Consider the following 26,072-nt stretch of genomic DNA (forward strand, 5'->3'; position numbering starts at 1 on the left):
TATGATATCGCAAAACAATTGCTGTTGCATTGGCACAGCATAATAAGCGTTAGTTCTGAAACAAATGTTCCCAGACATTTCTTTTAATCCCTATTCAGCGCACAACGATGGGCCAGTTGAAGTGAACTGAACTTGTACATCTGGACATGCGCAAATTCAATATCACACAACGTAGACACATATAAACTTAAAGTCCGTCGGAATTACTTTCCCTCTTTCTACGTTCCTGAGCTATGAGTATCTCTCCCGAAGCTCCTGCGCTATAGCTCCCTACACCTGCAAGAGGTGAAATCCAAAGCTCATTCATTGACTTGGAACTGCGAGAAAACCACCTTTTTCATTACTTCGCCATCTTCGCTGACATTTTGCAAGGCGGGGCTCCAGATGACGAAAATACTCAGCTGCTTCGAATGCTTCATGCGGTAATCCACCATGCCTCGTGATTGTCGAAGACTCGAACGCCAAATTCTTGCAGAGGTGATCTTCTTCTGGCTCAAGCAACCGCACGCGCACGAGGAAACCAAGGCTGTGAACGCTACCATCGGTCCTATTTTGGTGATGATGACCATGAAAGATTAAAACATTGGTTGAAAATAAAAAAAATTTCTGAGCTATAGTGCTAAAATATCTTTTCCTTGATTATATTTTAAGTGTAAAACACGATATTGTGAAAATATTGGTATTTGTCGTAGCGGAAGAAGTATAGTCACGTTTAGTTGTGGCTTAGTTGATTTGCTCTGGCAACGTCCGAAAATATTCATAAAGGCCGCGTGATAAGTAATAGACGACGGTGTAGAAGAGCATTGCAAAAAGTTTGCTCCTAATGTTTTCGTGTTTTCTTTTCTGAAACAGTAAATTTACTAGTCCGAGTGTGTAATCACGGAGTGTGAACGTTTCAAACGCCGTCAAACACTTTTTATCAAATTCTTCGGTTCTCCAGTGCCATCAGATAGTTCGTAGGATATGCTACGAACATCAGAAAGTAAGCTCAACAGCATTTAGTCTTCGTGATTTGTCCACACTGCGCGCAGACATCAAGGCTCGGCAGATTCGGCTTGTGTCCCCGAAGGATGCGTTGCTTAAAGTTGTTTTCTCCTGCTTTCCCATTAGCTCTAAACATAAGGGGGGTTTACGTCCGGAAACCATGATATGATTATTAAAGACGCCGTACTGAAGGGCTCCAAAATTTTTTTATCACCTGGTATCTTCAAACAATCACTCACAACGTTAAGAACAAAGGCCTATAGCATTACGCATGCATCAGAATGCAACAGCCGAGGACGGGTAAACAAAAACTGTCATCATCAACAACGTCCTATCTAGCGCGTGTGTGCTTCACCACTGGTCGGCAAATTCTTTCATGAGTCAACTGAATCATACTCAGTAAGACTGGATCGGCTCATTATTTGAGTCTGAGTGAGTTCGAGTAAGTTCGGTTGCGGAAATATTTGAGAGAACGTGAAACCGAGTGAGTCTGGTTGAGAAAAGTGATGGCGAGTTTGAGTACCAGGGAACCTTTGGATCAAAATACATTAGTTGAGGGAGGTCTACCTAATAATGCTAACCTATGGTCCTATCTTCTCATGTTCAGCATTTCTGTCAGCCTTACATCGGCTTACAACCCAAGTTTATTCTCACAAATACCTCAACGCACACGTTCATGTGCAAGCTTAATATTTATTGGTAATTGACGGAAATATGATGGGGTGCCATGACATCCACGCGCAAATTGTTTGAATTGAATTCTTTGATATTGATATCTCCTTTAAGTCGTACATTTCTTAGAATTCCTTTCTCCTTACCGACAACTGACGCTTAACGGTATAGGATCAAAAGTATGGTACTGTGTCGTTTAAAAGGGCCCTCCGACACCTTTTGTACAGCCTTATTTAGCACCGGAAAAGGTGGAGTAATGGCTTCTGAGACGAATGCAACAAAAATGGTGGAAACTGGTGCAAGAAAAGTGAGTTTACGAGTCCTCATAGTTCAAAACTCGAGCGTACGACGACAAGACACGTTCCCCTTTGCATTTCACTCGCCTGCTGATGTCAAAGACTGTTTCCAATTACTGCACGCGTCTCGTAAAGACACACCGAAAACGTCACCTCTTGGTGGCCTCACAATACCTCGCTACCGCTCTTTTTGACGATGTCGTTGGCATAGTTACTACGAACCATGTGCGTTGGGTAGCAGACGCTTCCGTGGTCACGTTGTGTAAAATACACACAATCGCTTTGGGCGGGTCACTTCTCGGCTTGTTTGAAAGACGCGTTCTACGGCAACGCCGGCGCCCATTGCTTGTCGCATTTTTGCTTACTAACAATTCGGCCTGCGTTTCAACCTTTAGTTGCTGGCCTACTACAGCTTCGTTCGCAGGCTAAGTGTTGAGTTCGTTGTTCTTAAAATATATCCTTGAAAAACCGGAACGATTTCTTTATGAGAAAGCGTAAAAAGAGTTTTGTTGTTTTTAGCATTCACACTTATATCCTCGCTACCACCATATGAATATGACACGCTATTTTTCGCGCAAAGCAAATTAAAACCGAATTATCTTTGTCGTCGCGACACATAACACGATAACACTTCCTATAACAAAAATAGCCGATGAGTACCGTCGTAGTCCGCAATCAAGATAGTTTGTCCTCTGAAATAAAATTATAACAGCGTGAATTTCGCCGTTGCCATTTTTACAAAGATATCGGCGCATTCCGCTGCACCAGAAGAACGAATGAAAAATTCATGCTCGAATAGTGTCACAGGACCCCTGTAAGTGATTTAATGGTAATAAAAAGCACTGCCATCAAGATCAAGTAAAGGTAGTTTTGTGTTCACTGACACATGACTCTACTCACACACACTTGCGCCGAGTCAAGTCAAGCCGCAAACAAGTCCGCCTGAGGAATATGTTGGTGAGTTTCAGTCCCAGTGAGCCCGGCTGAGAAATAGTTTAGTGAATCTTGTACGAGTGAGTCCCGTTTCAGAAATTATTGTTAACCTTGAGTGACCACCCTGAGCAGACCAAGTTTTCTGATTGAGTCTGAATGAGCTCCAACTTTTTGCTCGCGTTTTTAGTTCCCTATAGACCTATTTTACGTGGGCACCGCCATATTGCCAAGCGGCCATTGCCGTCCATGGTCTAGCAACCAAATCGTATGTGCGAAACATTCCTGTGGTGGAGTTGCAGTAGATTTGTAGGGGCGAAGCTTCCTACGCCTTGGCTAGCATGTCCCGTGTCGTCATTGCAGTCACTTGCATTGCACTTCATGTGAATAAAAATGGTGTCATAGCATATCCACAGAGTAAATGATCATAAGTGGGGCGAAGCGATTGTCAGTCTGTCCCTTCTGCTATTCGTGCGTCCAGCCGTCCGTCCATCTATTCGTGCATCAGAGCGGCCGCCCAACCGTGTGCCTTTCGAGCGTCCGTTCGCCCCGCCGTGGTGGTCTAGTGGCTAAGGTACTCGGCTGCAGACCCGCAGGTCGTGGGTTTGAGTCGCGGCTTCGGCCGCTGCATTTCCGATAGAGGCGGAAATGTTGTAGGCCCGTGTGCTCAGATTTGGGTGCACGTTAAAGAACCCCAGGTAGTCGAAATCTCTGGAGCCCTCCACTACGGTGTCTATCATAATCATATGGTGGTTTTGGGACGTTAAACCCCACATATCAATCAATCAATCAAATCGAGCGTCTGTTCATCCGTCCGTTTTTTCTATCGTTCGTGTCTTAACCAGTTTTTATCTGTTCCGGGTAAAATTTAATAATAAAGCATGGCTCGAAGATATCGCAAGTGGTTTATGCCTCTTATCGCAGAAATTCCGGCGTTGGAGTCATCTTCGTTAGTTGTGCAGGAAAAGTCGTCATCTTGTGCATGACCGAAAAATTGAGAAAGATGGGAAAAAATAAATACTAAAACTTCTGGATCTTAGTGCGGATGAAACTCAGAGATTTTACGGGAGAGAGCCGGTGTACTACCACACAGCGTTGCATCTGCTTGCGAATAGAGTGGAAAACAACTTCCTCTGCTTGGAAATGTAGTGAAAGTAACTTTCACGCTCTACAAATGCATGCGTCGTTTATACATATGTGCTCTTGATGCGACATAAATTAATGCAGTAATAATGTGTGGTTCAAGTGTATATTGCCATCGAGCGTCAGAACATGCGAATATAATAATTACTTCATGACATAAAGCTGCTCACCCACTAAACACCACGCACACGTTATTGTGGGTATTTCCTTATAGATCGTTTTGGGACGTTAAATCCCACTTATCAATCAAATAAATCGAGGAAGCGAGTAGGTTGTTACGGGCACCATAACGCGAATGTGACTCAAGAAAATGAACACAGGGAACTGTCTCGTTCTGTCTTCGCGATTCAAACAATTCGCGCGCCCGTACTGTGAAATGGGAAAAGGACCAAAGAGATAACAGCGAAAACAAGCACCTACACGGTTATCAATGCATGCACAGGACAATTTTCTGATAAAGATAAGAGTTCAACAAAACAGCATTCGCGCATTCTTTCCAGGCCAAACTAATCGAACATGCGCGAATGTTTTCAGCATCGATGCAAAAGCACGTCGTGACAGGCAAGCAAACGAGGGGCACAATAACGTTTCGCACCATTTCACAACAAAACACTCGAACATATTTTGCTTACAAAAGAAGCATTTAATCGTACGCGCTTCTCCGTACAAATTGGAAGCAGTGGATGCAGTCGTTTGCTAACGCCAAACGTTGACAATAAGTCCGAAACGGGACATTACATTACGGCACTGGCCGGCTGTCTCACAGCATGACAGTTCACAAAACAAGAAGCGCAAACCACTTTGTCACTGATGTGACCTCCAGAAGTTTGTGTGCATGGAAGACCAACACCTATCAGCATGCGAAAACCTCGATGACGACGGATTTGACATGGAACGTGCTTTTTGCTGACTTTCGTTCGTTCCACTTCACAGGAGGAAGGCATGTTCATATCCAAGGTTTTCTTAGACACTTCTTACCATCTACTCTGCCGTGATACTATCACCGTTATCACAGTTTTACATAGTTTTTTTCACCTCGCCTTGGCTTCTCACGACTTCAAACTGATTGCGAATGGTAAAAAAAAAACACGGCAGCCGTGACTTTCCGGTGACGTCAACAAATTCGTCACGTGCGCGAAATGGTTCGACTTGCAAAAAAATCGACAGGAGGAAGGCATGTTCATATCCAAGGCTTTCTTAGACACTTCTTACCATCTACTCTGCCGTGATACTATCACCGTTATCACAGTTTTACATAGTTTTTTTCACCTCGCCTTGGCTTCTCACGACTTCAAACTGATTGCGAATGGTAAAAAAAAAACACGGCAGCCGTGACTTTCCGGTGACGTCAACAAATTCGTCACCTGTGCGAAATGGTTCAACTTGCAAAAAAATCGTCCCGTCGCATGACATCAAGATCGAGGTAAGCACTAACTCCAACGTGCGTTCTGTAACGCATAAATGCGTCAAATTCAGGCTCACACATAATTCCGAAGTTATAAAGTACATACGCGAGCAATGTGTTTTACGATCAGTGAACTCGCTTTATCAAATAGCCCCGGCGATTTTCGCCTTTCCAGTTGCATTTTCCACTCATCTTTCACTTTTTGTGCAGTGAACTATTTTATTACGCATCCTATAAAGTGCTGTTGACGATTGCCTCCCTTTTATGTACTGCGAATGGAGATGCATGCGTCTCTACTTTCTTGGTGTACAGTGCCGGCCACTGTTAAAAAGAAAGCGCGAGAGCGTGGCCGCGCTCGCTACGCGGAACGCCACTGTTTAGTGAGCGCGGAGGCGCATCGAAGTAAGCCTGCGCATGCGCGGGAGTGCCTGCAGGCGTGGCTTCGCGTCGTCTGCTACAATACTCGCGCTCATGGCCCCGCCAAGCTTGCAGTGCCGTGAAATTTCGATCACAGTGTCACGCATTTCCTGCTACCAATACAGCCTTTAGTTTGAGTGTCGCAACTTTGAAACTACCATATTATGAACGCTAGTGGTGCACTTCCCCATTGAAATGCTTTCGAAAAATACAGTTTCCTGACTTCGAATTGAAGGTAATAAAAAGGTATTTTTGAGTAAGAAGTGTCAACAAAAATTTATTTTTTTTAATAATTCACAAGGCAACGTTAGCGCACCCGTTTCCGTGTCTGTTGCTAACGAGCACAGTGAGTGCGAGAAATTTTCATGCATTTTCAAAAAGATCGTGTTGAGGAGTGTTTCATTGCCATTGTTTTACGGTCTTGAACGCAGGCGTGTGTCGACTTGAGTGGTATGATCTGACAATATATAAAACAGCTAGAGTGTACATTGAAACGTAAAGAGCGCCCTGCCGCGGTGGTCTAGTGGCTAAGGTACTCGGCTGCTGACCCGCAGGTCGTGGGATCGAACCATGGCTGCGGCGGCTGCATTTCCAATGGAGGCGGAAATGTTGCAGGCCCGGTTGCTCGGATTTAGACGCACGTTAAAGAACCCCAAGCGGTCAAAATTTCTGGAGCCCTCCACTACGGCGTCTCTCATAATCATATGGTGGTTTTGGGACGTTGAATCCTACATATCAATCATATCAATCAATCAAACGTAAAGAGCAATAATTATACTGAAACTGTTTTGTGCAGTGAAAAAGAAAATTGATTTAGGTGTTTTATAGACACAAATATTTAGCCTCTTTTTCACGCGATTAACAAACGACACATCGGAGTTTGATAAAACAAACACGAATAGACCAGAAGTTTATTTACGAACAGAAATGGCCAAGAAATGCCATGGATAAAACAATATAAGATTACCTCACACTGCAGATATTTCTTGTGGACGTCGTGGCATGACGGTGAGCATAATTGTTGGTCTACTTTTTTGCCACACTGAGTCAAGAAGGATCGCGGTGTTGTGGAAAATACGACCTTGAGCGCTCCTTCGCTTCACTGCCATGTGTATTTCCCGGCAGCGTCAGTAATAGCCCGCATCCTGCCTGACAGGGAGCTGTACAGGGATGCGCAAAAGCTGCGGTTTACTCTAAGCTGCTCCCGTTCTTTTTCGACTGCAGCCCACAGCGCATCTGCTGAGAGCCCATAGAGGTGCCGGCGTGCCATTGATGCTTTTATGGTGCCCCACACATTCTCAAAATTATTGAGGTCTGGCGATTGCGCAGGCCACTCCAGAACTGGCCCATACCTAGACTCGAGAAACGCCCATCTTTTCTGGACTTGTGAATGGGGGAGTTGTCCTGCTGCAAAATAAAGTAGCTGTCACCATGCCGCACTGTATATCTCTGGCTTCAAGAAAGTCACAACCAACACACGACAGAAACAGTTGGAAAGGCCAATATGGCGTCCGAGAAGACAGCAGGCTTATCGGATATATACTTCAGTCCAACTCAGGGCAGAAAACAGCGCTGGATTCTAAGGCAAGTAGGTTATCATTCTTTATTCTACTCTACTCTTCGCGTGTGCGATACGGATCGCGCTTGCCGGCAACGGTCTCGGTTACGTTGTATATCGCACGCACGAAATGCATCGCGAAGATTAGCTTCGGCGTCTACAGTTTGCCTATGCTTTGCGACCACCTGGAAATTGGCCGCCATTGCCGTCGGCCTCCCGTACGCTCGCTCATCGAGGGCTCGCCTGTCTTCGCCGCCGTGATGAGCTCCGGGCTGACGATGTTGGGCTGAGACCTCGTCGCTGTGTTGGGAGTCGTCCTAAACACGTTGCGGGTTCTCGTGAAGAGCTTGGTGGTAGTATGCCGCGCGCTGTAAGTGCACCAGCACGGGCTGACGAGGCTTTCGCTAGCATCGGAACTCAATAAAAATTGGTCGCCATTACAGTTGGCTTTTCCGTCAGTTGATCGCAACCAGCTTGGTGCCATCCGTTGGCCACCGCGGTGGACTCGCGTTTGCGCGCTGCACTCGCTCGACTTTGTGAAAAAGGGCCGCATTACCGTCGATTTCATCAGCGCTAGCTCCAAACCAGCTCGGCGCTCTCGCTTAGGACTCGCCGACTTGTTAGCGGCACGGTGGTTTGCGGAGTTGTGACAGCGGCCGCCACTCCTAAGATGTTGCGCTACGGGGATCGCGATGAGAATTGGACGATGTGTGACATTACGGTGAAATTATTAGCATGTCATATCTCATGTTTTCATTTCACCTTGCACGTATTTCTCATATGCATTTGTATTCATCCTCTGTCACGTGTGACTCACTATTTTACATACATATTGTGCAGCCGTGGGCACACACCGTGCTGAAACTGTGCGCTGGCGTCTGCGATGCACGTAATCCATCTCTTTCGTCAGAGCAGGTTCAGAAGGACTGTCCGAGATGTGAAGGTAAAGTTATTTGTGTGTCATATTTTAACGCTTGTTTTTATATTAACGTGCACGTACTTGTCATATGCGTGCATCTCCATCTTCTGTCACGTGTGTATAACTATTTTTACTATATTATTCTACGTGCAGCTGTGGTAATACAACAGGCAGAAGGCTGCGTGCGCTGGCGTCTGCAATGCCTGTCATCTATCGCTTCTATCGGAGGAGCTCCCCAAGGAGTGAACAAGATTTGACAACGAGACGGGACTTGTACACTTCACCATGGATTCACCTGAAAGAATAGAGAAACTTCGTGTGTATGTAGAAAAATAAAACATTTCGATGTTTCACGTTTGTTCTTCGTTGTTGTCGTGGCTGCGAAAGCAGTTACGCATAGGTGCCTAACTACTTTTTTGCGTGTTCTTTTCTGTGCAATTTTTTGCTCACTGTGCAGAAAAACAGGCGAAAAAAGTATTTGGCCTGGCGGAAAATAAACAAAAAACAATGCTTGAACTGGGGACAAAAAGTTCATCCGATTGGAGTATTTGAGTGAGGACTAACGGTTGTACGGTAAGATGTTAATGTGGGGAATAACAGTTGCTCTATAAGGTGCAAATGTGAGGACTAAATGTTAGGCCTTTGAGGCGAATTGTGGGACTAACGGTTACACACTAAGGTGTAAATGTGAGGACTAAATGTTAGCCCCTTGAGCTCGTCTGTGGGGACTAACTGTTAGACCCAGTGCCGTTAGTCCTTAAAGAGATTAATGGTTATGGCAGCCACATTAGTCCCCAAAAGGACGAACCACACACCCTTGTAACATCCTTTTGCCTTAGAGTGTGCATGTCAGCGTTGAACTTGTTATGAATCTTCACTAGTGGTGTCAGGCCGGCCGGTGTGATTGCGCCCCAGACATTCACACACGCACGGCCGCTGGCTGCTACACACTGAATGAATTCGGGCATATATTTAAAAAAAGGATGTGTTTGTACGGTTTAGCTTCCTTATGTGGCCTGTAACAAGCACTATCAAAGAAAGAAGACCAATACAAAGTGTGTGCCTGTTCGGACTTTTTTATATGCACGGACACACCCAGTAAACATTTGGAAATATAAGAGGGCATTTTCGATGGAGGTGAAAATGCTGTAGGCCCGTGTGCTCATATTTGTGTGCACGTTAAGGAACTCCAGATGGTCGAAAAATTCGGAGCCCTCCACTACAGCGTCTCTCATAATCATATGGTGGTTTTAGGGCATTAGACCCCCCATATCAATCAATCAATCAATCAAATTCTAAGAGGTATCTGTTATTTTTTGTTGTAAAAATTGCTGTGTGCATTCATTTGGCGTATTTTAACACTCTTTTTGCAATGAGAGAAGTTGAAGCAATGTCCAAAATGGAGTTTTGGTGGTTCTTAAAAACTAGGAATGCACTTTCATAAAAGCGTCGGTTGCGATGCTTTATTACACGCTTACTTCTGAAAACAATCATTTCGCTTCCTCTGGAAACGTTGTATTTAGTATCAACATATCCTGAATTAAATTAAGATTGGATATTGCGCTTAAAGTTTAATCTGTTTATGGGACCGTTATGGCATAAAAACTTCAGATCTACGCATACTATATACAAATTTCTCTGCTATTATGAGCTGTTTCTCATGGACAGTTGTCCAGGCGCCATACTCGCTGCCTTTCGTCCCAATATCGTGGTCAATGTCGACTCGTCGGTGAAGACAACATTTTGCCATTCGTCGGTCCAATCTTTATGTTCTCGGGCAAACGCGAGGCGCCTCTTTTTGTTGAAGGCACTCACTAACGGCTTTCAAATGGCTCTCCTGCTTTTTAGTCCCGCTGAATGCAGGCGGCGCTTCACTGTTGTATCCGAAGCCACCGATACCCCCGCAGTATGCTTCAGTTTTCTGATGGTCAACGAAGGAAACTCGTTTGCCGCTGATATGATTGCCATGTCCTCATCTTCCGTATTCACCTTGGCATGGGCCTTCCTGGGAGCATCCTTTATCCAGCTCTCTATTCTTTAGGCTTGAATTATTTTGTTCACAGTTTTTAACGGCCTACTAGTGATTCTAGAATTCGCCCTCTGTGAATATGCTTCGAGGCTTAGCTCAATAATACGCATTCTTTCTTCATCCGGAACTCGTGATACTGTCGGATCATACACACGGCCCTAAATTCTTGAAGGGAAAAGAACTAAGCTTCAGCGGCAGTTGCTTTATTATCACCGCTAAATCATGAAAAAAACAACTGTATAAAAACAAAACGTTTATTTGATGGTTTTGGGTAGTAATGTCGCGGTGCATGGCCTGCTCTGCTCTCGATATTTTTCATTTTGACTTAGTCAAGCGCCAGCAGTGGCGAGATCGAATGTTGTATGGCATTGTTGGCTGATACATTGATATGTGGGGTTTAACGTCCCAAAACCACCATATGATTTTGAGAGACGCTGGCCTTGTTGACCACCTTTTGGTGAAACCAAGTGCTGGAGGCCAACGTACTTAGGTTCAGTTGAACTTTACAGAACACCAGATGATGAAAATATCCGAGGCAATCAGCTACAACGTCCATCATTAACCATATCTTGGTTTAGGACGTAAAACACCAACAAATATAACAAGTGTAAGCATCATCACAATGTAATACCATCCTACAAATTTCCATGAGAGATGTCGTGGCGAAAATGCGACTACAAGCATCCAATACGCTAACTGGTATATGGCAAAAGATATTGAAGTCATTGCTTTGATAATGGACTGATTAAACAGAACATAAAAACACGCCCCTTTGTTTCAATTTTTCCATTTTGCAGCAAGTGCGATTTGGCGTGATCATTGTTTTGGGTGCCACTTCGCACCATTTATCCCCTCGCTGCAAGATAAACATGAAATTCAAGTAGTTTTTTTTTTTTCATACGGTGCTGGATAGCTTGAAAATATGCAAAGCCGTTAGTGTTCACAAACTTAGGCGCCACTAAAAACGACGTATGTGTCTGTACGTCGAAGGGACAATTTCATTTTGGTCAATCAAATTGAGATCACTTGGCTTCTGACACGTCTTCATGTGGCGACACTTAACAATTGTATTGGCAGCAGGAAATGTGTGACATTGTGACCGAAGTTTGTTTCACTGCACTGCAAGCTTGGCGCACCCAAGAGCGTGAGCATTGTAGCAGACGACGCGAAGCTACACCTGCAGGCACTAACGCGCATGCACAGGTTTACTTCGATGTGAGGCCGTGCTCACGACAGTGGCGTTCCGCGAAGCGCGGCCACGCGCTCACACGTTCACCTTAGGCGTACAGTGCATAGAGTTTCCTCATATACACTGCTCTGGTGCTCGTGTCTAAGGGAGCTGCAACGAACGGTGCTTCAGCGAGCTTGGGAGTCATGGGTAATGCACAGATTTGTCTAATTTTTGTACTTTTGGTCTGCTTCTGGCTCCGTGTGTGTTCGTGAGGCTCGGAACTGTTTTTTTTTTTCACGAAACGAAGATCAGCAAATGTTCAGCGATTGCGCTTCACCGCTTTATTCTTTTAGAATTACCTTTCCAAATCAGGTCAATAAGTTCAAAAGGGTGGAATCTTTCTTTCAAAACAAAACCGAAACACGGCAATAAACGAAGCCGCAAGTACGATTCGTCGCCTGCAAGTACGAAGACTAGACAAATGTGTGTACTACCCATCAATCCCGAAGTCGCTGAATGATTGCAGCAAAAGAGTCCCCTCTAGTTAATTTTAGAAAATTCTATGGTTCAGTGTACCAACAGTGGCCGGCACTGTACAACGAAGAAGCCAAACCGAGACCATCGAGATAGCTGCGGCAATCGCTGAGACCAGCGGCAAAAAAAAAAACTTATTGTGGTCACATTCAACATTTTGCGATTTACCTGTATGACATAAATGTTACCATTTCTTAAAGATACGTGCGTGATGCTGTGTGGTGGCGACCAGATCACATTCTCGGTGGTCGCGGCTTTTGCGACGTGGTAATGCGCGTCATCGATCTGCATTCAACAGGGCGCGCACCACAGTCAGAGGCTCCATCCAGCTTCATAATCAAAGTTACCACGGTTCTTTGTCAAAGCTGCTCAAAGCAATAGCATGAGACATACATTATCACACTTTTTCATGGACCACCCGTGGACAACGCGAGTAATTCGCTTACCCAACCCGTTCGCAACGGTCCGTATTGAGCGCTCTCGCCATTCTACTTCGCGACAGCTACGGGAATCAGTAAAATTGATGTCCTTTACGTCTGTCCCAGCTGGAAAAGTTTCCAGTCCTGGGCCGGATTACGAGACAAGAATTTGATTCAAGCCAGAATTTATCTGGCCGGAATGTAAGCCGTTCTAGCTGGAAATGAAACTTATTCGAACGAGAAATGAAAATCATTCAAGCCGGAAATAGAAATCGTTCTAGCCGGAAACAGAAATCATTCTAACCAGAAATGGAAATCATTCTGGCCGGGAATGGAAGCTGTTCTTGCTGGAAACAAGGTGTTCCAGCAGAAACAAACGACATACCGAGAGAAAAAGGAAGCAATTTTTGGCAAGAAATTGGGAGCGTTCTAATTTGGTAAGAAGCGTGATGTTCCCATGAAAAAAAGTGCTTTTCCTGATGCAATAAGGAGGCCAGGTTCTAGAAATACAGTTTAACATATGTCTTTGATCCTATGCTTTCCCCTGTTTCTGCTTCCTTTCACACCTATAATCTTCTCGCTCAGTATGCACTGGAGCCTATGGGTAGCCACTGTGATATCTTTTTTCTTCGACTGGCCCCAATAGGCTAAGCATTCTTCAAAAAAGAGAAGGCCATAGATAAGCAAAAAAGATGCAGAGCTTTTCGATAAAACAAATATGCTCACCATTCGCAACTTGAACTTTTTTAGGGTAAGCTGCATGATCTCTTCCCCGGGAACAGAACGACCACTGACAGTTCTGCAGGCTAGAGCTTCCTGTCCCCAAATGACTTGCGCACAGTCCCGCACAACAATTGTCACCTCCTTGTTGTTAAATATATTGGTGGCCTGCTCGGCATTAATCATTATTCCCTTGCAGAGTTGAAACTAAACAAAAGACAAAGCACTTTTAAAAATTATATTGAAAAAATAACTTTCCTTGTGCAAAACTACAAGTGCTGAACATGACAAGAATACATACGATACACCAACACAAACTAGCACCTGTTCAGTCCAGTGATTAACATGGAATATATATTTCATATGCATTACTGCATTAAACTTTTGCTACTTTGTACTGATGTTCTGTGTGTCCTTTTTAGCCATGTCAGTACTCGTCACAGTTTTACGTAAAGAATTTTTCATGTTTCATCAACTAGCCCATTCACGGCTCAACATACGTATAAGTATGCTACTTACTCAGCCATCAGAAGTAGCGGCGAATTCTGCCACATTGTTGTTTGTGCTGTCGTGCGTGCCATCAGCTGCAGAGAAAAAGCATAATTTTAAAAATACCCATAAATCAACTGCAACTGAACATTATTATGGTCCTGATACACTTCGGTAGTAACAGCTTCTACCAATCAGTAGTTCTTTGCAGGCGCTGCAGACACACCTCTATACCACAATGCATAGGAACCCTGGGTTAATATCTGTTGATAATTAATTCAAAATGAAGCTTTCCTTGTGAACAATTCCTTTGCATTTTAGCTGCATTTAGGTTTAGCCAGGAGGAAGTTGTGGCTTCGGAAACTGGAGCTACTGTCCCTGCAGCAAAATGTCTACAACCACTGCATGTTACGACTACTAACATATTGAGCTAAAGCCTGGAGAATCATCAAAAAGGTTCGGAACTGAAACAAAGAACAGAATTGTTATGCAGGCTGTCATAGAGCAGCAAATTATAGCTGTAAAATTGAGTTCAGAAGACTAGAATAGGCCAGAAAGCAAACATGAGTAAATTATATTTTAGCTGCAAAAGAAATTGACTGGGGCTGCCGAAATACCAGAAAATACAAAGGATGGAAAAGGCAATCAAGTATGGTAGCATGCAAGATGTTAAGAAGAACTAAGTGATTTGCAGGCACAATGTGAACTTAACTTGCCCAAAATATAGTAAATTGGGAATCAATGAGAGGTTCTCAACTAACAGTAGTCATGAAATAGGCTGACAATGACGATGAAGTGCAGTGATGTCTGTGTCCAAGTAGTAAGCACAAGGTATCTATTACTGAACAAAAAATATCTGCTAAGCATTATGGACACCAAATTAATGCAATATAAGCTGCAAACAAATCACTGACCTACATTAACACATATTTTGCTTAAGCATGTTTGCAAACTAATGTGCTTCAGAACCTTTACTCTCAGTTTTGAACAATTGCTAGGTGTAAAATAAGATGCCATATTCTTACCACGCACACACCCACTGGTAGTTACAGTTGTGGCCATGCCTCTCAGCAGCTCTTTCAAATCCACAGCTACGTCAGTGTCCACTTAAAAGCAAAACACGAAGTTATACTTCACAGCACACCAAACAGCTGCAAGCCACTATTAGTGGCAAAGAGTTCTCTCCCGGCCAACACATGCCATTTAGACCTTATGCTAATGTGATCCAGTTCAGTAAGTTCAAGCTTCTCCTGCTATGAACACCAAACGATGTTCAACAGTCTCCTGGAAAGACATTTTAAAGGGGTCATAATAATATGAAATGGTAATGGTTCTGACAAATTTTTGTTGATACAGCTTAAAAAACAAAAGAAATAGCCTTCTCTTGATGCTAACACGTGTGCCATGTATAGGACTCACAAAAGAAATACATATGATTTTATTTATCTTCATTTATTTACAGGTACCTTACCGACCCTTGGTTAGGGCATTGAGTAAGGGGGGCTAACAAAGACATGTAAAACAAGTAAAAGGGCGAAAGGTGCCAAAACGTAAGCTCAAGACACGAGTAACAAATAAACAAGAAATAAGTAAGTATAAATTGACATCATACATCGTTACCAAAAAAATAAAAGATGCTGTTCATGGCACGCAGCAGTTAGGAAGTGTACAATACGTGTAAATAAAATGGCACAGATTGTGGTATAATACACTGGGAAAATCATGAAAGCGCTTACAGGAAGTGTGAATAGTTCGTCCTAAGCAAACAAAAATAAAGCACAAAAAAATAAGGGGGCAATAAGCGCATTAGAAAAAAACTTTTTGCACAGCATTATGAATGTCATATACATACAAGAACGAAACTGTGAACATGAAATTATCAACCAAAATGTAAGACCAATTTGTTGCGGAAGGAAACAGGGTTAGTGTCAGATACCAAGTTATCGGCAAGATCATTCCACAACGTGATGGCACGAGGCAAAGCGGATGCGTTAATAGAGTTCGTTTGGCCGTACATGCGCGAGAAACTAAGCCGGTTGTGTAGTCCATCATATTTTGTTAAAATGCCAAATGCTTACCTCTGGTCCTTGGCATATCTACCAGCATGTTCCTAATTGAGTAAAAACAACTGCATATATTGATGCTTAAATTGAAACAGGTGACACACAGCATGCAGAAAGAAAACGCAGTAAAAACATAACTCGCATGAAGCTAATTCTGCTCTCACTGTATCTTGCAGAAATGTCATTTCTTTTTTCAGTGTAGCATTATGCTGAAACTGAAGGCGATACTGCGCTTTCCGAAATTTAGCTTCTTTCCTTGCCTCAATAACCTTGCTTTCTGGAACTAAATTGTCCTCTAAGTCAGATGTGGTTGGGGTGCCTGATGTCTCTTTCTTGGGTGGGGAGAAGAAAAAAATGCAGTGCATTGCCAGTAGCCATGAAAAAAGAAAGTTGTGAAACAGGGGATCTGTATTAGATGCAAAAATCTGAAAGCACAAAGAGTAACAAAAGAATATAATGGCATTGTTACCTTTTTAGCAGACAGGGAAGCAGTGAGTGAGACCTTGTGGCTTATCTGCGGCTGCTTCTTGCAGCTATCTGCTACACGATCCTGGAATATTTTGTTAGACTGTGGGAACTGTCATGGACAGACAACCAGTTTTAAAAACGAACCAAAATAACGCCGTTATTTTCGAGACTGTCCAGTGCACTGTCTGAAAGGAACCTGGTTTTTCTCATTAAACAAGGATCTATCACTGAGGCCATCAGTGCATGGCTCGCAATGTGGTACAGGGACCTCAAACTACTTAGACTCGTGAGCGCATAGCGCAGTTGATGTCGTGCGGAGACCCTGGGACGAAGGTGCCTGAAACCCTTGGTCTAATAAAGCACCACCACCAGGGACCTCAAGTAATGCCGAGCGTTTATAAAACTTATTCTACCTTCTTTCTATAACAACGACAGTTGAAAATGTCAATAGGAAAGTGGTTAACCACAGGTTTACCCACTCCCGTGAAAGCAGAAGCTTGAGCTTAATTAAATAGTTCGCGAAGAAGGCAGCTGGCATCGTAATCAGTTCACAGCGTTGCTGTAGGATGCCTTTGTACATTTCTGGTGGATTTTCAGGTTGAAAATGGTGCTTAAAAATAAGCGCACTCTTTGGATCAACTTCTGTAGCTAGAAGCATTATAAAGGGTGAGCTTTCTGCTGCACGGAAAAAAAAGGTTCACAAAAAATAGGTTGCCAGTCCCTTTAAGCTAGGAAAAAAGTATTACGGTTCACCTTTAAAGGTGACGTTCCACTTGACACAGCAGAAACGCACTGCAGGGCATAGAGTGCGTGCAGGTGCAGAGCATCATCGAACTGTTTTTTTTTTATGCCACCCGTCTACTGTGCTTCTTTTTTACTCCTGCAAGAAGTAACATGCATGCATACTTGCACATAAAACGCAGCATGTGGCAATATAAAATTATGTGTGAGTTACAGAAACCACGACTACATACCTGCCTCAATGCTTTCTTTTTGTGTGAGATGTCATCAGACTCGTCCACATCAGACAGGTTTATTGGGGGATTTTGACCCCTTTGTACCTGATTTTCTCCTCGATGTCTTCTTTTGTCTCTGCAACACAACACTAAATGTCCTTCATTAGGACACCCTGCCACAAAAGGCAAACAAACAGGTATATTCTGCCCTCGATCGACGCTTATTCCTCAATTGAAATTAACGGCTTGCTCACGGGTTTCTCCAAAACAGACATTTCTTCACTCAATTCTAATCAAACTCATAGCTACGTACTGCAAGTAACGGACTGCTTTTCTTGAACTAGACGTGACGCGGGACCCTCAACACATACTACCAGTTATTTGTGCTAATTGAACGTTCATTCACGGGGCACTTTTGAATACATATGGTTATTTTTCAAGCAAGTCTCAGAATCCGTATGGTGTACGTTTCGTCGTTTTCGTCGTCGTCATGATCATGCCATTTGGCCCGACAGACAGTCCTGTTACTGAAATTGTCTTCGTCCACTGGATGGAAGTTCTCGATGTCAGCAATGGGAATAATATAGAGAGCTTTCACAAGCGGCGGACGCCGTGCATTGTGAATAGTCCACCATTTTGAAGTCATAGCTAGCCGAGCCAGCTGAGCCTATTAAGTGCACGTGTGAAAGCTCTATGTAAACGAACAAACGTGCCGGTGTGATCGTGCTTGTGCTTGCCAGAAGTAGCGACAACCACAATGTATGCTGCGACACTCTATCCTAATGACCACGAGCGGTAAGAAGAGAAGGTCTGACTACGCGAAGTGGATCCATTCTCGCTGTAGGCAGCCGACTGCATAGTGAACGTGAATTTGTGGCCGTGCGTCGACGCCACGGACATTCGGAAATTTCTGGTGTTGCGAACGAGTTTTGTAATGCGGCAGCAGCTAAAAGCGAGGAAGACCCTGGATGGCCACAACTTCGTGGCAAGCGGCTGGGTGCACGAGCCACTAGTGCAACAAGTTGCTGCCGATAGCACCATGACACAGGTAAGCTTGTAAGGACGTTTTAGCGCCGGGTATATATTTATATGCTCCATTCTTTTATTAGGTTACCCGTCCACAGGCTCTCAACAAGCATCCCGTCGAATTGTGGAGCCTTGGGAAGGCTGACGGAAAAATTCTAGCCCCCCATTGCACTTGCATGGCCGAAAACGGCGATGCATGCTCGCACATCGCAACGCTCCCCTTCTACGCGGGTTAAGGTGTGCGAGCGCGTGAAGGGCGCTCGTGCACATACGGCCCCAACATCTGGCTTTCTCCTGCCATCAGAAAACTTGAGGTGCGGTCTGTTGCCGAAATCGACTTGTCGTCATCGGCGATGAAGAAGCGACGCGTTGACACTGCAACAAGCCGTGTCCGCGAATACCGGCATCAGCCCCAATGACACTGGAAATGGACCAGTTTCTAGGCGTACTCATCGCATCTGGACGTGGACCTGTAGTGGCGCGCACATTCCCTATGTACAGCAAATTTTATGTGCCGACAGTGAGAAGCTGCAAAGGAGCCGATTTGCGTCAGCTTTTTGACAAAAGTGTATTGAAGTTAGGTTTTGATGACCTTGTGGGAATATGTGCCAAGGTGTACAGCACACTGGACATCACTGCACAAGCCATTTGCAGCATTGAGTCTAGAACTCGGAGACAAAGCATGTACATACAGTGGCACGTGTACCGGGCTGGTCAAATAACAGCATCACTGTTCTATGTTGTGGTCCACATGAAGCTACAGACTCCTGCATTGAGCCTCATTAAACGCATATGCTACCCTCATGAATTCAAATCATCAACTGCACGAGAGAGGTACCGCAAAGAAAACGAAGTGAAAGCTTTAAAAAAATACAATCTTTTCTCAATTGCATGTCATGAAAATGTGGTGTTCAATGACGCTGGCCTTTTGTTGTCAAAACGGCACTTCTCTTTTAGAGTGCCGAAACGTAAACAATGGTTTTGTGCAAAGCGAAAGACGTGACTCAGCATATTTTTGTGTGAAAATGTGCAATGGCATTCATTTTTGGGACTGTGAGTGTATTGTGCTTTTAGTGAAGAAATTTTCCAGAAGCATATTATAACTCATAGGCTTTTATTTTAAATAAACAAAACTATTACGGCAGTCATTTACAATGCACCCAATCAAATTGTTTGTTTTGCATTATAAATTTATTAGCACCTCTAGTTCCCGTGATCCAAAACAAAGCAGTTCTACATGGCTTCATGTTGTTAAAAGCAAAATCAAGAAGGAAACACACAAGGAATGATTAAAACGTACAAGTACTTCATAAGTGATTTTTACCCATCAACAGCCCAAAAAGTAACGTTGCAAGCAAAAGCACACATATGACAGATGCCTGCTTCCCTGAACAAATTGATGAAGATCATATATATATATATATATATATATATATATATATATATATATATATATATATATATATATATATATATATATATATATATATATATATATATATATATATATATATATATATATATATATATATATATATATATATATATATATATATATATATATATATATATATATATATATATATACCAAAAACAAAAGTGATGCTGGGTCCGGGAAATATTATTCGTATAGGAAAGAAGACGCACGTACGAAGTTATTTTATTTGACGTTTCGGCCGTGGGTCCGGCCTTCATCAGAAGTTCTGATGAAGGCCGGACCCACGGCCGAAACGTCAAATAAAATAACTTCGTACGTGCGTCTTCTTTCCTATACGAATATATATATATATATATATATATATATATATTTATATATATATATATTTATATATATATATATATATATATATGGCACAACGGGAGCGTTGTCAACAAGGATAAATATATATATTTCCTAACAGTTTCGGGGGGGGGGGTGTCCTCCCTTCATCAGGAGATGAGTCTGTAGTAGTAGCTCGCGCACGCCGCTCGCCGGTAGCTAGGCCTGCCTCATAAAGCACCTTTCGCCAAGCTGCGTCTGAACCTTTCTCGACGTACAACACCTCTATTTTAAGTGGTGGAGGAGCCGGCGTGCCCATCAACCTGGAACTTCGCGATCGGACGCTGCCCTCATCGTTCACCATGACTGCTCCTGGTCCTTCTCAAGCGGCCACACTAACGACAGTCTTCTGTACTGGCGTGCCTCGACAACGCGACCCACCACTTTTTCGCGGCGACGACGAACAAGACTTCGAGGACTTGCTCGTCGAGTACGAAATCGTAAGCGCTTCCAACAAATGGAACGCCTCCGACCAGCTCACGAACGTGCGCTTTTACCTCGATGATGTGGCCTGCAGCCTCTGGTTCAAGAACCACGAAGGCGAAATCACCAACTGGTTCGCCTTGAAGACCACCATCGCCACGGTCTTTGGTCGTCCCGCCCTGCACCAGCTTCGCGCGGAACAGCGTCTGCGTAGCCGAGTCCAGCGCAGGTACGAGACCTTTACAAGTTACATCGAAGATGTCTTGTCTCTTTGCTAGCGCGTCGATGCAACTTTAACCGAACACGACAAAATCAAGCACATCACCAAAGGAGTTGACGACGATACCTTTCAGATGCTCGTCGCTAGGAACCCACAGACTGTCACCGACGTTGTCCAGCTCTGTCAGGAATACGACGAGTTGCGTAAGCAGCGTGTCTCGACGCGTAGGGCTGCTGAAGATAGAGCTGAAATTTCCACCCTCGGGCACGACATCGCTGCTGATCACACCATCTCACTGCCTCACATCAAACAATTCATTCGTGAAGAAGTTGCGCGTCAACTTTCTCTTGTGGCCGAAGCATCCGAGACAGCGACCTCGTTAGACCCATGTCTACGCCAGGTCATGGAGACACAGGTCACGCAGGCACTACCTTCATTTCTATCTGTCCCTACGCCGCTGACCTGCGCTGCCATCGTCGCTGGAACCCCAGCCCCACCTGTTTCTGGTGCATACCGGGGCACCGGGTCCTCCTACCCTACGACGCTGCCTACATACACGGCACCCCCTCATACTTCGCCCCATGCACCTTCTGTCGTTAACCCATGGCGCACCTTCGATAGTCGACCCATCTGTTTCGCATGTGGTTTTGTGGGACATATACCACGCAACTGTTGCCGTCGCAACTTCCAGCCTCCGGACCATGGGAATTCAGCAAACTACCAGGCTTCGCAGAATCCCCAGCGGCCATGTTCCCCTATTGCCGACTAGTTATCCCCACGACGCCCTGTCGACTCTCGCTGGTCATTACCGCCCCGTCGCCGATCTGTATCCCCGATGCTTCGGCGCACGAGCCCCGCCAGAGAGGAAAACTGACAGCCGAAGTTCTGGAAGCAAGATCTGCGTCGTCGTCGAACTCTCCAAGACCTCCTCTTTGTTCGCCCAACAAAATTAATGTGCTAGTATAAAGTGTTGCGGTACGTGCACTTGTCGACACAGGCGCCGTCGTTTCTGTGATTAGTGAAAAACTGTGTCGCATTCGAGAAACGTTACAACGCCGCTTACGAATATTGCTCAGCGTACAGCCACCTCCCATTTCATCGCGCCGACGGCTCAGTGCACAGCACGTGTTCTTATGTTTGGTACGCCGTCAACTTTGTTGTTCTTTCACGTTCATTTTACGACGTCATACTAGGATGGGATTTCCTTTTATACCCATCAGGCCCTAGTCTACTGCGCTCGTGCTGAACTCACATTGGCGAATTCGTGCCTTGATATCGACCGCCACAGTTGCTCGAAAGTGTTTCCCGCAGCTGATGTCCGCATCACGCCTTTGTACGCCGTCCTAGTGCCTGTGTTTTCCCCTGCTGCCACTAACTCGACGCTCCTGTTCCAACCAACTATAGCTAGTGGGCACCACCGAACTATCGCCCTGCCGTTCACCGTCAACTTTTACAATGGTTCGGTGGAACTTTATGCGCGCAACGTCTCTGCTTGTCCATACATCTGCTTCTCTGCAACCTCTTTTCTCCCTTTATCCCTTCCCCAGTGCAGGGTAGCAAACCGGATGTGCGTCTAGTTAACCTCCTTGCCTTTCCTTGCATCTTTATCTCTCTCTCTCTCTCTGCTACGCGGCGAGTGTCTGGGGAGCCTCGAGACCTTAGATTGTATTTTTGAAGACCCGATGTATCCAGACAAGCCATTTCTAGCGACTTGTCCCATTACACCCGCAACTGACGCCAATGAACCTACGGATGTATTCCTCAAGTCCACTGATTGCCACCTCACGCCTGGGCAGCCGGAACAGCTGATCAATCTCCTCCAGCGTTTTCGAGCCTCTTTTGACCACAATCAGCCTTCCTTAGGTCGAGCGTCATCTGTTGTTAACCGTACAGATACCGGTCACATTACGACAGCACCCATATCGTGTGTCAACTTCCGAATGCCGTGTCATCAATGAATAGGTCGACGATGTGCTGAAACGTGGCATAATCGAACCGTCAAGCAGTCCCTGGGCCTCTCCAGTTGTGCTGGTGAAGAAGACGGACGGTTCCATCAGGTTCTGCGTGGACTACCGACGTCTCAACCGAATCACGCGCAAGGATGTCTATCCGCTGCCACGCATTACGATGCCTTGGACTGCCTACAGGGAGCCGAATTTTTCTCTTCTTGAGATCTGCGCTCAGGATACTGGCAGGTACGCATGGCAGAGGCCGACCGTGAAAAAAAGAGCTTTCATCACGCCGGACGGGCTTTAAGAATTCACAGTCATACTCTTAAGCCTCTGCAACGCGCCAGCTACTTTCAAGCGAATGATGTACTCTGTCCTTCGAGGCCTCAAATGGAACGTTTGCCTTTGTTATTTGGATGGCATTGTCGTCTTTTCAACCGATTTCGCAACCCATTTAACCCGCCTCGAGAAAGTCCTCGCTTGTATCTCCGCAGCGACGCTGCAAATGAATCTGAATAAGTGCCATTTCGCCGCTCGAAAGCTTACGATCCTTGCCACGTGGTTTCAAAAGACGGCATTCTTCCTGACCCTGTCAAACTTACAGCCGTTTCGGTGTTTCCCAAACCGACCACCAAAAAAGAGCTCAGAATCGAAGCTCCATAGGCTTTTGCTCTTATTTCCGGCACTTCGTCCGCGATTTTGTGAGGATAATCGCTCCTTTGACCAAGCTCCTCGCCGGCTTTAGAGACCTTTCAGCCTGGTCTACCACCTGTGACGATTCTTTCGATGAATTGCGCCGCCTCCTCACGTCGCCGCTTATTCTGTGACACTACGACCCATTGGCACCCACAGAGATCCACACCGACGACAGTAGTGTCGGGCTAGGCGCTATTCTTGCGCAGCAAAAAGACGGCTTCCAAGAGTGCGTCGTTGCCTACGCAAGCCGAACTCTTACCAAAGCCGAAATCAACTATTGCGTCACTGAAAAGGATTGCCTCGTCATTATTTGGGTGATAGAAAAGTTTTGACCTTACGTGTATGGGCGCCCTTTAGACGTCGTGCCTGACCACCACGCCCTCTGCTGGTTGTCGTCACTGAAGGATCCAACTGTTCGCCTTACACGATGGGCGTTGCGCCTTCAAGAATATGATACATGTATTCGCGTAGTCTATCACTCCGGGCGGAAACATTCGGACGCAGACGCTCTTTCCCGTTCGCCCCTACCCCCTGACCCGGCCTGCTGCGAAAGTCTAATCTGTGATGTCACTGCCGTCACCATCGCCGACATGCCATCTGAGCAACGCAAGGATCCTTGGGTTTCTTCCATTCTAGACATTCTGGCTCAGCGGATGGCTTCTCCCCCTACACGCACGTTGCGTCGGCAAGTCGAGCACTTCTCCACTCGCGACAACGTGCTGTACTGACGCAACTACGCACCCAATGGACGTCAGTAGCTACTCGTGATTCCACGTCATCTGCTACCCGAAGTTTGTTCCACGTTTCATGAGGACCCCTAATGTGGCCATGCAGGTTTCCTGAAGACTTATTCTTGTATACGGCACCGATATTACTGGCGTGGCATGTACCGTTTTATACGACAGTACGTTCGGGCTTGCTCGACGTGTCAGAGACGAAAGACTCCCTCTCATCACGCCAGCAGTTCCTTATTACCCTTACCATGCCCATCCCAATCGTTCGACCGTGTCGGCATTGATATCTATGGTCCTCTTTCCAACACTGCAGACGGTAACCGCTGGATCATAGTTGCCGTCGACCACCTCACGCGGTATGCCGAAACTTCATTTCTTCCCTCGTCTACAGCAAAAGACGTTGCGACTTTCGTTCATCAAAACATCGTATTACGTCATGAAGCACCTCGAGAATTACTGAGTCATCGTGGTCGCGTATTCTTGTCAGACGTCATCACAGCATTGCTACGTGACTGCCACGTCATTCCCCACACTACAAGCGCCTATCATCCCCCGACCAATGGGATGACAGTGCGCTTCAACCACACCCTTGGTGACATGCTATGTGCATCTCGTCAGACCACTCCAATTTAAACTGAATGCTCCTGTTTATCACGTTCGCCTATTATACCACCATTCAGAGCACTACTGGGTTCTCTTCGTTTTCCTTCTTTACAGACGCGAACCTTCTTGCACTATGGACACCATTCTTTCGTACAGACCTGACTCCTTAGAGTCTACGACTCTGTCTCAAGCCGCTACATACCCTGAAAAATGCCGCCAACTGGCAATATCATTCACAACCCAAGACCAAGGACGCCAAAAGCACCACCATGACACATAAATTAACACTCCTTCTTACGATCCAGGTTCACTCGTCTGGCTGCATGTCCCTTCTGCTACACCTGGCCTTTCTACCAAGTTCGTCCCCAACTATCATGGCCCATATCGTATACTTCAAAAAACGTCACCAGTGAGTTACCTCATCGAGCAACTGGAACCATCTTCTGACCAACGTCGTCATGACCAGGAAATGGTCCACGTGTCGAGACTTAAGCCCTGCAACGACTCTCCCGTGTTTACTTGTCTATTGGTCGCCAAGATGGCTCCTTATTTCATGGGGAGTAATTGTAATGAATCTGAATAACGGATGCTCTGTTGTTACTCAAGAAGACGATGACGATCGGTGGCTGTAGTAGTAGCTCGCGCACGCCGCTCGCCAGTAGCCAGCCCTGCCTCATAAAGCACCTTTCGCCAAGCTGCGCCTGAACCTTTCTCGATATACAACACCTCTATTTTAATACACATACACACACACACACTATATATATATATATATATATATATATATATATATATATATATATATATATATATATATATATATATATATATATATATATATATATATTGTTACGGAGAGAAGGCGTCTGAAAAATGCCTTTACTCTTGGTAAACAGGCAGGCATACAATATGGAGCCCGGTCTGCACGAGCTTGCGCTAAACATCGTCCTCTTTTCTAGAATGTTCGTTTGTGGCGCCCCGTAGCATCACCCCCGGCGGCGAAGGCACCGTCTCGGGGCTTGGTTGGTCTGAGCAAATCGTTTCAGCCGAGTGACGTGAACAACGTCAGAACACGATCGCGCGCTGGTGGCGTTAAGAGGTTCAATTTCATATGTAACGTCGGTGACTTGGCGCACCACATGGTACGGACCCGAGTACGGTGAGGTCAGCTTTTTGCACAGGCCAACTCGCCGCGACGGCGTCCAGAGAAGGACTGTGTCACCTTGACTGAAGTGGACATCACGATGGCACGCGTTGTAGACCTGTCGTTGTCGTTCCTGCGAATCGCTCAGCGCCGGCGAGCAATCTCACGTGCCTCTAGAGCTCTAGAAATCACATCGCGGTCATATTCTGACGTGTGGCCAACGGCAGGAAGGAGCGTGTCGAAAGGCAACGTAGGTTCTCGTCCGTACAGGAGGAAAAATGGCGA

Source organism: Rhipicephalus microplus, chromosome X (genome assembly GCF_043290135.1).
Source record: "Rhipicephalus microplus isolate Deutch F79 chromosome X, USDA_Rmic, whole genome shotgun sequence".
In the NCBI taxonomy this organism is placed as follows: Eukaryota; Metazoa; Arthropoda; class Arachnida; order Ixodida; family Ixodidae; genus Rhipicephalus; species Rhipicephalus microplus.